General features: G+C 34.5%; 1 protein-coding gene across 6 annotated transcripts in view; it reads right to left on the bottom strand.

The window, feature by feature from the left end:
- Positions 1-12,886, bottom strand: part of LOC101891841 (homeodomain-interacting protein kinase 2) — a 135,491-nt gene that overhangs the window by 72,989 nt on the left and 49,616 nt on the right. The gene's annotated exons all lie outside the window — the stretch shown is intronic.

Genomic DNA, 12,886 nt, shown 5'->3' with positions numbered 1-12,886 from the left:
CATTATAGGACTCTTGAAATGATTGAAATCATTATTATATACCAATTTTAATATGAAATTATTATTTGATAGCACAATTTTGTGTTTTTTTATAAGAATTTTAATTTAAAAATTATAACATTAAATATTTTTCAAATGATGGACCAAGAAATGAATATAAAATAATTAATTTAAAATTTAAATTTTTATGTTTCAGAACAGTGTTGGCATCTTGTTCAAGATACAATAGAATTTTGTTGTTGCAAAATGGTCAGTCAGAATACCATTATTGATGTTTTTTATAAAAACAAAGTTTGTTAATTGGTGGAGAACGATGTTTTGATAATTGTTTTACAAAGGCTTAATTTGTGAAATATTAGAAGCTGTTAGAGACATTGTTTCTCCTAGGTGTTGTAATTTTCTTCAAATACAACAATATGTAATCGAACGCCATCTATAGTTTAATAATATCAAATTGTTTTATTATTTGCAGTAAAATTTCAGACATTGAATACAAATGAAAATTCAAAAGTGTGGTAAATTTTGCATAATAGGCATTTTATAGGAATTTTAAAACTTATCCAAACAAATGTCTTTCAAATGGTGGACCAAGAACACCAAATATGATAATAAAACTGCAATACATTCGTGAAAATTGGAAACGGTGTAAGATAATACTTGTCCCAGAAGTAAGGAAGTAAAATTGAAAGAATAATCGCACAATATCAATCGAGCGTCATCTATACTTCAATTTTAAATTAAAATATTAAATTTTCTTAGTAGCCAAATTGTAGGCATCGTGCAATATATTTAATTGCACTTGGATAGCTATCCTAGATTATGTGCTAATCAGGATATTTGTCCTAGACGGCATCCGTCTGTACCAGTTTCCTTCAATGTCTAACACCATCTATACTTCGATATTATTATTCAATATTTTTTATTATTTTATTTTAATCTCAAAATTTGCACAAACTGTCAGAAAAGAAAAGAATAACAAGATAATGAAACGAGAATTTAAATATTCATATTTAAGGGTGTTGTTGTTGGAATATTGGAAAAATACAGGGTGAGATAAAAAACAAAGTCAAACGCCATAACTTTTTTAAATTTCATTGAAAGAAAGCAAAAAAAAAGTCGGAAATGTCACTAAATTGTAGCATAAGTTTATAATTGTTCGAATTGGTCACCTTGGCACGAATTATGGCCTTCAAACGGCCAATGAAACAGTCACACGCTGCCCGAATGTTACCCTGCGGTATTTTGGCCCATTCCCGGCGAAGCGCTTGCTTGAGGTGATCGACACTTTGGTATTTTTATACCCTCCACCAAAAAAGTATGGAGGGTATATTAAGTTCGTCATTCCGTTTGTAACTCATCGAAATAATCATTTTAGACCCAACAAAGTATATATATTCTTGATCAGCGTAAAATTCTAAGACCTGTCCGTCCGTCTGTCCGTCTGTTGTAATCACGCTACAGACTAAACGAATTAAGATAGGAAGCTAACATTTTGCACAGATCTCTCTTTTGCCTGCAGGCAGGTCAAGTTCGAAGATGGGCTATATCGGTCCACGATATCGTATAGCCCCCATATAACGGTACCCCCACGGTATTCGGTATTTTGATGATTTTAGCCACATTTTTCAATGGAATTGTCTGAAATTCCACAAAGGAATTGTCTATATACGATATCGTATATCCCCCATATAACTGTACCCCCCGATATTCCGTATTTTGATGATGTTAGCCACATTTTTCAATGGAATTGTCTTAAAATCCACACAAGTCGTTCCTTGTGAGTACTTTACCCCCTGAGAGAGAATTGTCCATACAGGTCCACGATATCGTATATCCCCCATATAACGGTACCCCCGATATTCGGTATTTTGATGATTTTACCCACATTTTTCATCGGAATTGTCTGAAAATCCACACAAGGAGTTCCTTGTGGGCATTTTACCCCTCAAAATGAATTATCTATATAAGTCCACAATATCGTATAGCCCTATTATAACGGTACCCCTGATATTCGGTATTTTGATGTTTTTAGTCATATTTTTCAACGGAATGGTCACAAGGGGTTCTTTGCACACAAGGGGTTCTTTGTGAGCACTTTACCCCCCGACTGAGAATTCTCTATATAGGTTAACGATAACGTATAGCTCCCATATAACGATACCCCGCGATACTCGGTATTTTGAAAATCCACACAACGAGTTCCTTGTGAGTACTTTACACGCAGACATAGATTTGTCTTTATAGGTCCACAATATCGTATATCCCCCCATATCGGCACCTTCCTATATTAGATATTTTAAAAATTTGAAAAGAATTTTTAATGGATTTTATTTTTGTTTATTATTTATAAAATGTTCTAATTCGTTCCAAATGGTGGAGGGTATTCAAAGTTCGGCCCGGCCGAACTTACTGCTTTTTTACTTGTTTAGTGCCAACCTTGCTTTCCCAAATTCTCCAGACACAAAAGACCAACGGATTGGTATCCAAAGATTTTGGTGGCCATTGTGCGCTGAAAATGAAGCGAGGAACCTCATTTTGTAACCATTCTAGGGTGGCGCGAGCTGAGTGCGATGTGGATGAATCCTGTTGAACTGTCCAAGGTCTGCGGCCAAAATGTTTGCGTGCCCAAGGCTTTAATACACCCTCCAGAATATTTTCGCGATAATATTAGGCATTTATTCTGATGCCACGGTCGATTAATAGCAGCGGAGAGCGACTATCGGCTTTTATGGCGGCCCACACCATCACCATGGCCAGCGCTTGAGTTCTGGTTGCCAACCGAAGGTGTACATTTCCAGCTGACATCTTTGGCAAGTAAACACGATCATTTTGTTTCTTTACAAACTGCTGGACAACGAATGTTTTCTCATCAGAGAAAACCAAATTCGGCAGTTCACCACTTTCGGCCAATTTTTAGCTCTTTTGAATCTATTTTATATAAGGTGTGTAAGTTCTTGCGCTTTTTGGAATTTCAATGGCTTTACACCGAGGTCATTTTTCAATATTTGCCGATTGGAATATTGCGATATGTTCAGCTCACAAGCCATTTTTCGGCCACTGCGACGCGGGTTTCAATCAAGTCGCTTCTTTACTTTTCGAACCATTTCTGCTGATGTTACTGTTTTCTGTTTACTGTTTACTGTTTTTTTTAATGCTGGAGTGCTCTAACAATAGCCTCTTGTGGTTTTCCAACCAAATATAAAGAAATCACACTATCACGCTCAAATTCCATCACGAATAACTTTTTTTCTGGAAAATTCTCACCAAAATGGTTTGTACGCTTGTAAACGATATAATGAGCTGTCATAATTGTAATAGTTGCCAGACGAGTGGCTTAGAAATGACAGCAGTCTGAAGTTGATTGCAGTTTTTTCATGTCACCCTGTAGGTACTACCGTCTATGACAGAGAAGTGTCTATACGGGTTCACATTCTCATATAGCCCCCATATACCTCACTATATTCTGTATTTCGGTATTGTATTTTGATGATTTTAGGTTTTGTTTCAAATTTCGTATTTGAGATTCCTAATGGGTACTACAGCATGTGACAGAAAATTGTCTTTGCAGGTCCAGGTCTTCGTATAGCCTCCCTTAAATCGGTACCTCCCTATATTCCGTATTTTGATTATTTTTTTTTTAATTTCGTATTTGAATATAATGACCTAGAACAAAAGTTGTCGATGCAGGTCTTAGTATAAACCTCAATATAACGGCTATATTCGATATTTTTTATTATTATTTTTTTTTTTTTTTTTTTTTTTTTTTTTTTTTTTTTTTTGTTTTGAAAATTTCCAAATTCGTTTCGAATGCTGGAGGGTATTCAAAATTTTATCCGGACGAACTTATTGCTTTTTTTTGCCGGAACATTGAATCGGACCAGCAACCTTAGGTTTTCTAGTCGGACTAGTTCAGTCTATAGTGTCGTTACGCATTACTTGGTATGATTAAAATTAAATTTAATTTATTAATTCATTTTTTCTTATCCTGCTGGTATAGTAGAAGGTATGTATTTGTCATTATTTGTGAGAAACCGCTAGTGTTGTATTTGGTTGTCATTATATAGTTTTTGCTGAGTGGTAAGGCAAAAGGTAGCTCATTGCATCTCAATTGTAACGTGGTTTCTAACTTTTTGAAAATGACTCTTGGTTGTCACGAGTTCTAAAATATATATATATTAAACATCAAATTCCCCTTTTGTGTCTTCCCTGTTTTACTAATCTGACTGACGTAAATCGCTTTCTTATCGTTGTGAAATTTACAACGCAAATAAGCGTACGGAGCTGAATCGTTTGAAATCGATTTTCTTTTAATTTTTTTGAATTCAATTTACATTGTAAACAGAAGGCAAGTCATAAACCCCCGTTTTTTTTTTTTTTCTTTCTTTCTCACCGTTCAACCCAGCCGAGTTTGGCTGAGTTCACATGGACGAACAAATAAAAAAAACGATGTGCGTGTGTTTGGATATTGTTTTGAACAAATTACTTTTAATTTGCAGTTGCTGTTGGTTCCGAATGGTGAAAATAGTATAAAAATTATGGAGACATCCGCTGTCGGAGGAGCATGAAAAGAAAATCGGATGTCATTGAGAATTTACAAAATTATCTGGGAAGCAAATATTTTTGGGTATCTTACAAAAACCATTTCGACTCGTCTTGGCATAAATCGATTTTCTATATCTCAAATAAGATCTGAAATTATAGGTTTATAGGAACATTCTGCTCAATATCTAAATTTGTAGATCATCAAAGACGACTAAATATATTCAAATCCGATTCCACAAGTTAAGTTGATCATATTATATCTCTTTTGTCCCAAGCTTATTCGAATGCTTTTTTTTTTTTCGAAATACTTGTATAATAGTATTATACACTAGCCATTTTTTAAACATCTCAACTATTTTTGAAAATATAAAATATAACCACCCGAAAGATTTCAACTGATTTTCAAAATTACACTTTTGGAGAACCTGATTTCATTTAAATTTTCACTATGCCTACTAACGTCGCATGTGTGTGTAAGTTGCCCGCGTACGTGACCTGACAACAATACTTTAATTACAATTTCGTAATAAAATATTCAACGACAACAACAATCAAATCAAAGTAGCTCACGACAACTTCACAAAATAGCAACAATGCTACAAAAAAAAAAAAATAATGAAACCAACAATGAATAATTTATTAATTCGAGAGAATATAGACAGATGTGACGAATGATGGGCTAACAAGCTTCACGGTGACAGCGCCCGGTGACATTGATAAACATTTTATTTTGTGACAAATTTAAAGAATTCTATCGCTCTGCGGTCAACAAGAGCGGTGGTTCGTTAGCGGTCGTAGCCACCACAAGACATGGCCGCAACTAAGTTGGGTGGCTCTTTTCAATTTACATGCAAAATAGATGAACATAAGAAGAAAATGGCAAAAAAGGAAGAGAATCATCACCACCCACACAAAACCGCCTAGTTCCAATTGGATTTCATTAAAAATTACTTTGAGATTATTGATTGAATGAAAAATGTACATTTTTAAGATCGAGAGATGTAATTTAAGAATCTTTAAAGTAGCAAAATTTTGGTAGGCATATGTGCAACTTTTAGCACTACAAATAATGACAACTTTATATCCACTGCATTACCAGTAGGACAAAAATAACAGCAGCTATATAACTTCTGCATTTCTAGTGAACCAAAAAGAAATGAATTTACAAGACAATATATTCATATTCATGTTACCGAATAATAGAGGTACAGAGTGAGCATGTAGTAAGAAGAGTGAGTACTTGGTGTTCCCCACTACTAGATCAAAAGATCGAAGGTTCAACCCCTCGGTCAAACTAAATAACAAAGCGATATTATTGATTTATCAGCTTTTATATGAAGAAGCCGAAAGAAGAACATCATTCCAAATGTGTTGTTTTTTAAATATTAAATTTAACTCAAAATAAGAAAAAAATATGAACAAGTAAAAAAACAGCAGCCGGGCCGAACTTTTAATACCCTCCATCATTTAGAAGGAACTTGAAATATTTCCAAAAAATTCCGTCGAAAAACTCCGCTCAAAGGAAACCCGTTTGGAAGCTATACGAAGACGTGATTCTGGTTTTTTTTTGTCATCGGCTGTCGAACGAACATTAAATACGAAATTTGAAACAATTCCGGTGAAATACTGGATAAACGGAGGTGTCGTTTTATGTGGGCTATATGAAGACGTGGACCTACATAGTCAATTTTCTGTCGTATCGTCTAGTACGAACTTTATATACGAAATTTGAAACAATTCCGGTGAATAATGTCCCTAAAATCATCCACATACCAAATTAATGGAGGTACCGTTGTATGGGGGCTATACGATATCGTGGACCTATAAAGACAATTCTCATCCAAGGGGAAAGTACTAAGAAGAAAGTCTGTTTTTTTTTATTTTTTTTTAGTACAGCTGAGTTAATTTTTTGTTCAATTTCACAGCTCTCATCAGTTCACACAACTGTATTAGACTCAGGTCTGATGCGTAACTGTCCATTCACCATATATCCCAACATTTTTACCTACCAACATTATATACAGTGTGAAGATTGGGTACGACAAAAGTCTCCTTGTGGCCCCATCATTACAAACGGTCAAAAGTTCACACGTGGACTTTTGAAAATATGCAAAGATATTTCTTCAAATTTCTACAGAATAATTACGCCAAAGGTCAGTGTATTGGAAAACATTGCTAATTTGTTTTAATTTTTTTTCTAATTTTCCAAACTTATGCAAGTTCTATTCATACACTTGTACACTATTTTGTCTTGTTTTTTTTTTTTTCTTTGTACAAAATTTTTTAACATACATTGTTGCTAAATTACACGCTCCAAACAAAGTCACGAAAAATGGCCGAAGCCCCTTAAATATAAATACCACACAGAACAACTGTGACCAACGTCAGAGTTCAAATTGACTGAATTTATTTCATTTCACATGATAAAGCCATATGTAACGAGCTGAAATAATACATGTAACGTCTTAAATTATTCCACTGATTGATATTCACACGAACCAACGAATAAAAAGTGGAAACAATAACAAAAAATCCGCTTGGCATTGTTTTGAAAAAAAAAAAAAAAAAATTTTTAACATTGGTAGTTCATTCACTTGAACAACTAATGCCAACAACAAGAACATTGTTGATAACACCAGTTTCGAATAACAACACAACTCGCTGCTGGAGATATTCATGTGGATGTGTCGAAGCATATTTTCAGTTTATACTTCAAAAAATTTTAAAAGTATTCCAAATTTGTATGGTTTTCAAATAAGAATATTAAAAAAAATAAATAAATAAAAATTAGAAAAAAAATCGACAATTTATTTAAATATTTCGAAAAAAATTTGGCATGCACAAATTGATCATAAAGAAAATTGATACTATTTGCCTAAAATGTGCATGGCAAAATATCTTACTTTCACCTTACCAAGTAATGAGTAACGGCGTCGCAGAATGCACGTATACGACCATAAAACATACTGTCCCTGATTCTGTTTGCCTCGTCGGCAAAAAATCTTTACAAAATAGTTAACAAATTTTTGCATTACAAGAAGGTTAAAAAATAGTGAGTTATTTCGTAAAGATACTTTCCATCCATGAGAAACCCATGCTAAAGTAAGGGGTTAGTATGTAAGCCGAATAACCTATTATAACCAAACCTTCTAATGGGAAATAAACCAAAAAACTTGGGCACAGTGTGTAGTGTGTTTGATTACTAATCGGAAGATTAATAAAAAGAGTAAAATAATTGACTGACTGACGGCTGAAGCTAGATATTGAAAATAAGGCTGGGTTTTTGGAAATTCGTACTAAAACAGGACTAAAAGGTAATAAATATTAAAGTTAAATCCCTCAATAGAATGAGTGTATGTTGGATGTACCAAAAGGGTTTTGGAAATTCGAACTATAATTGTAAGAAAAGTACCAAAATGAATTATATTTGGTACCATTTCATATCATGTGAACGGCATATAGTGCTTGAAATCTGAAATTTGGTATTAGGGTCGCTGTGTAGCCTGGACATATGGAGGTAATGTTTGGGAAAATCATCCTATATCTGTTCGAAAAGTACTAAATGATATTAAATTTGGTATTGGGCAAATGGATAGGATTGGAATCCTCAAATTCAATATCGAGGTGTCTGTTGGTATTTCGGATTTAGGTATGCAGATGGTTTTGGAAATGTGTACCATAATTGTACGAAAAGTACTAAATGATACAACATTTTTTATTGAGTGAAGGAAAAGAGCTGACATCCTGGAAATGTGTACGAAAAGTACTAAATGGTACTATGTTTGCAACTGGGTGAAGTGATAGGCCTGGAATTCCCAAATTTGGTACTGAGGTCTCTGTTGGTATCTGGGATTGAGATATGGAGGTGTTTTTGAAAATGTGTACTATTATTGTACAAAAAGTACTAAATGTACTAAATTTATTATTAAGCTGAAATCCTCAAATTTAATACTTAGCTCTCTGTTTGTATCTGGAACTGGGATGAGTAGATGATTTTGGAAATGTGTACTACAACTGTACAAAAGTTCCAAATAGCACTAAATTTGGTATTGGATGAAGGAATAGACCTGATATCCTTAAATTTGATATATATGTCACTGTTGGTGTCTGCGGTTAAAATATGGAGATAATCTTGGTAATATATTCTATAATTATTCGAAAAGTACCAAATAGTACTTAATTTGGTATTATATGAAGGAATAGAGCTAAAATCCTTAAATTCGATTTTGATGTCTCTGTTGGCACCTGTAATTGAGTTATGTGTGTGGTTTCGGAAATGTGTACTATAGTTGTATGAAAATTACTAAACGGTACTAAATTTGGCATTGGATGAAGGGATAGAGCTGAAATCATCAAATTTGATATGTATGTCACTGTTGGTGTCTAAATCTGCCGTTGACTGTTGGGATAGAGATAGATTTCTGAAATTTCGTATCGAGATCACTGTTGATTTCTAGGGTGGAGAGCATGAGGTGGTTTTGAGAATTCTACATTTCCTGCTAAGTGAATGGGTAGAATTTGATGTCTGGTGTTGAGATCTAGTGGTGATTTTTACAAATGCGTACTACATTTGTTCCAAAAATATTAAATGGTAATAATTTTTAATCACTGTTGTTGTCTAGGTTGGAGAAATTTAGATTGTTGATTCATATTACTAAATTTGGTATTAGGTGAAGCGACAGAGCTGAAATTCTGAAATTTGATATTGAGGTCACTTTTGGTTTCTTGGGTTTACATATGCAGACGTTGAAATATTTCCTTCTCGGTAAAATTCAAAATGAAAGATTTTGAATTTTTTTTTTTGGTTTAATAAAAAAAACTTTTTCTTATTATTCTTTCCGGGAAAGAAAAAAAATTAAATATAATAGAAAACCTGGAAAGTCTGAAAATTTAGTATGATGTATGAAGTTTTTTCTATCACAAATTTTGAACTAAGTTTTAATTCGTGGATATTAAATCTCTGAAAATGTGTTTTCCTCTAGCTTTTCTCTAATCCTAAAAAGTGGTTTTCGAAGGGTTACGCAGCAGCAACTCACAAACACCTATATTCCATATTTATTTTAAACTCCCTCTCCGGGAATGGCTAATAAACGATGCACATCAATATATATAATATAAGTGATAAGTGTGGAATGTTGAGCATTATTTGTTCAAAGCTCAGGTATTTATCAATAGTAAGTTGTTAAGAGGCTTATGATATTTTCTTCATCAATTCAACAGCCTATGTGAGCGTCGATTCATCGGCTGTATAGACATAAAATAATGGATGAAATGAAGGAATTCCCCTTGCACAACTTTATGCGACAAAGTAAATAGTTCGGTGATCCATCGGCTTTACTTTTGCATTTTTTTCGAAACACTAGCCAAGCCCAAGCACAAAACCCAGAAGCAGCCAATAAAAAGCGCAATGGGAATTTAAAATACAAAAAAATTTACTTAAGCTTTTGTTGGAGAATTACAAGGACGCAATTTATCAAGAAATTTTTTTGTCGTACAAGAAGAAACCTAAAGAAGAGAAAACCAAAAACAAGGTACCATAAAAAAATTAAAAGAATTAAAGAAGAAAATACCCACACACAAAACCACCGCGACCATCTTATAACAAACGGAGTACACATGTTTAAAACATAGCCACACAAATAACCCAAAAGCGAGTATGACCTTCACAACAGAAACGGGTTGTTTGCTCGACGGGAAATCTACAAATCATTTCAAAATAAAAGAATTAATCAGCTGCGGGGCATGCAATGTTGAGAAAATAAACTAGAAACTATACTTTATAAGTGTAAAACGTGAGATTTTTTGAAAAAAAAAATAATTTTAAAATTCTACCCCCTCCCAATGGCATTCAAGTTTAAGTTCCAAGCAAATAACTTTTTTCATGTTAGTTCAAAGCCCGAACTCAAATTTTAGAAATCAGCAGAAATGGTTCGAAAAGTAAAAAAGCAACTTGATCGAAACCTGCGATGGAGTGCCCGAAAAATGACTCGTGAACTGAACATATCGCAATATTCCATTCGGCAAATATTGAAAGCCAGAAAAAAGCAAATAGGTAAAGCCATTGTAATTCCAAAAGTGGTAGAACTTACACCGCAATAGAAAGAAAATAGACTCAAAAGAGCTAAAGAGTTGCTTCGCTTGGCCGAAGGTGGTGAACTGCCGAATTTGGTTTTCTCCGTTGAGAAAACATTCGTTGTCCAGCAGTTTGTAAACAAACAAAATGATCGTGTGTACTTGCCACAAAGGTCAGCTGAAAATGTGCACCTTCGGTTGGCCAGCAGAACTCAAGCGCCGGTCACGGTGATGGTGTGGGCCGCCATAACAGCCGATGGTCGCTTTCCGCTCGTATTAATCGACCGTGGCATCAGAATAAATGCCGAATATTATCGCGAAAATATTCTGGAGGGTCTACTAAAGCCTTGGACACGCAAACATTTCGGCTGCAGACCTTGGACATTCCAACAGGACTGAGCCGCATCGCACTCAGCACGCGTCACCCAAGAATGGTTACAAAATGAGGTTCCCCGCTTCATATTCAGCATACAATGGCAACCAAAATCACCGGATGCCAATCCGTTGGACTATTGTGTCTGGAGTATTACGGAAAGCAAGGTTGGTACAAAAAAATACCAAAATGTCGATTACCTCAAGCAAGCGCTTCTCCGGGAATGAGCCAAAATACCGCAGAGCAACATTCGGTCAATTTTTCAAATTTTCTTAAAACTGATTCCTCAATTTGAGGGAAATTATAGATAAAAGGGTCCAACACAGAACAGAAACTTAAAATAAAAATGAGGCTGTTCACAAATGAAAGGTTTCTGTTCAGTGTACCGTTTTATCTGTTATTACCCTCATATTGAAGGATCAGTTTTCAGAAAAGTCGAAAAATTCTTAAGTCTGAAATTCTTTTTGCCCTTGAACCTCGTATCCCTTGGGTTTCCGGTGTTTTTAGATATAACCCTTGAAGAGTTCGTACCCCTTGGGGCCGAGATGAAGAGTTTGTATCCCTTGGGTTCCCAATGTTTTTGGATATAACTCTTGAAGAAATCGTTTCCCTTGGGTCTCGGTATTTTAGATATAACTCTTGAAAAGTTCGTATCCCTTATGTTCCCGATATTTTTAGACATATCCCTTGAAGAGTTCGCATCCCTTGGGTTCTCGATATTTTAGATATAACCCCTGAGAAGTTTGTATTCCTGGTTTTACCGGTGTAGACTTAGCCAGATCATATATCTGGAATTAGGTGGGCATAGTTAGGACATATTCTTAAGATTTGTAGCTCTAAATATATTTATACACATAATATTAACTATCCAAATAAAGACCAACTTCTCATCTAAAATAGAAACTAATCGGTGTTCTTACTCTCTCAGTTTCGATTTGTATAAATTTGCTCACTAACGAAGGGATCTTGTGTCGTTGCAACTCCTGGATCCTACTTTCCTTTTGACGAAATCCGTTTCGGACATCTGGAGTCGATCTAAAAATATATGTCTATGCGCGCGATAAATCTTGCAAGTTGTATCCGATTTGGTCTAAACTTTGTACATCACTCCAAGCCTTCTAGTAAAATTTAAAACAATTCCTTTCATTAATTTCGTTTTTTTCTCTGCTACGTTTTATAAGAATTCATCACTCCACATAACAGGACAATTTCAAAATAAATACCCTGTTGAACTCAAAACTAATTATGTCAAAAATGCAAATAAAAGCCACCCACCAAAAGCTAAAATATTAAAAAAAAATGCCCCAAATGATTATTTCCAACACGCGCTTCACTTTCCACCAGTGATAATGGCGATAACACCTTCAACCCACCGGCTTTTCTTCTTTTTCTTTCCAAGCTTTCAGTTCTAGTATTTCACATTTCCTTTGTTTACTTCCCACAACAACAATTCACTCAAAATTTGTGCCGTGGTAAAAATTACTTTCCGTCAAATGGGGCGGTGGTAAATAATTCAACATTTAATTGTTGCCAGTCTTTTTTCATTTCTTAATCACAAAAAAAACAAAGTAGAACACACATCAGGCTAAAAATAAAATGTGGACGTGGTGGATGGATATGGGCGAACGCAACCAAGGCGTATCATCTACAGACAAGGAAATAGTAACCATATACCATGCTAAAACGGCTCTGTTGCAACCTTTTTTTTTTTTTTGGAATTGCTTGGTAAGATTGTTGGTAAGAACGTCTTACAACTTTGTTGCCTTAAGGACCTATAATGGAGACAGCACAATGAAAATATATCTCTCTCACTCTCTCTGAATATTTCTGAATATCCATAAATATTTACAACATTCAAATACCTAATGTAGAGTACATCACAAAACCTCCATTTTCACA

Source organism: Musca domestica, unplaced genomic scaffold (genome assembly GCF_030504385.1).
Source record: "Musca domestica strain aabys unplaced genomic scaffold, Musca_domestica.polishedcontigs.V.1.1 9, whole genome shotgun sequence".
In the NCBI taxonomy this organism is placed as follows: Eukaryota; Metazoa; Arthropoda; class Insecta; order Diptera; family Muscidae; genus Musca; species Musca domestica.
This window is presented reverse-complemented; position numbering and strand designations above follow the sequence as displayed.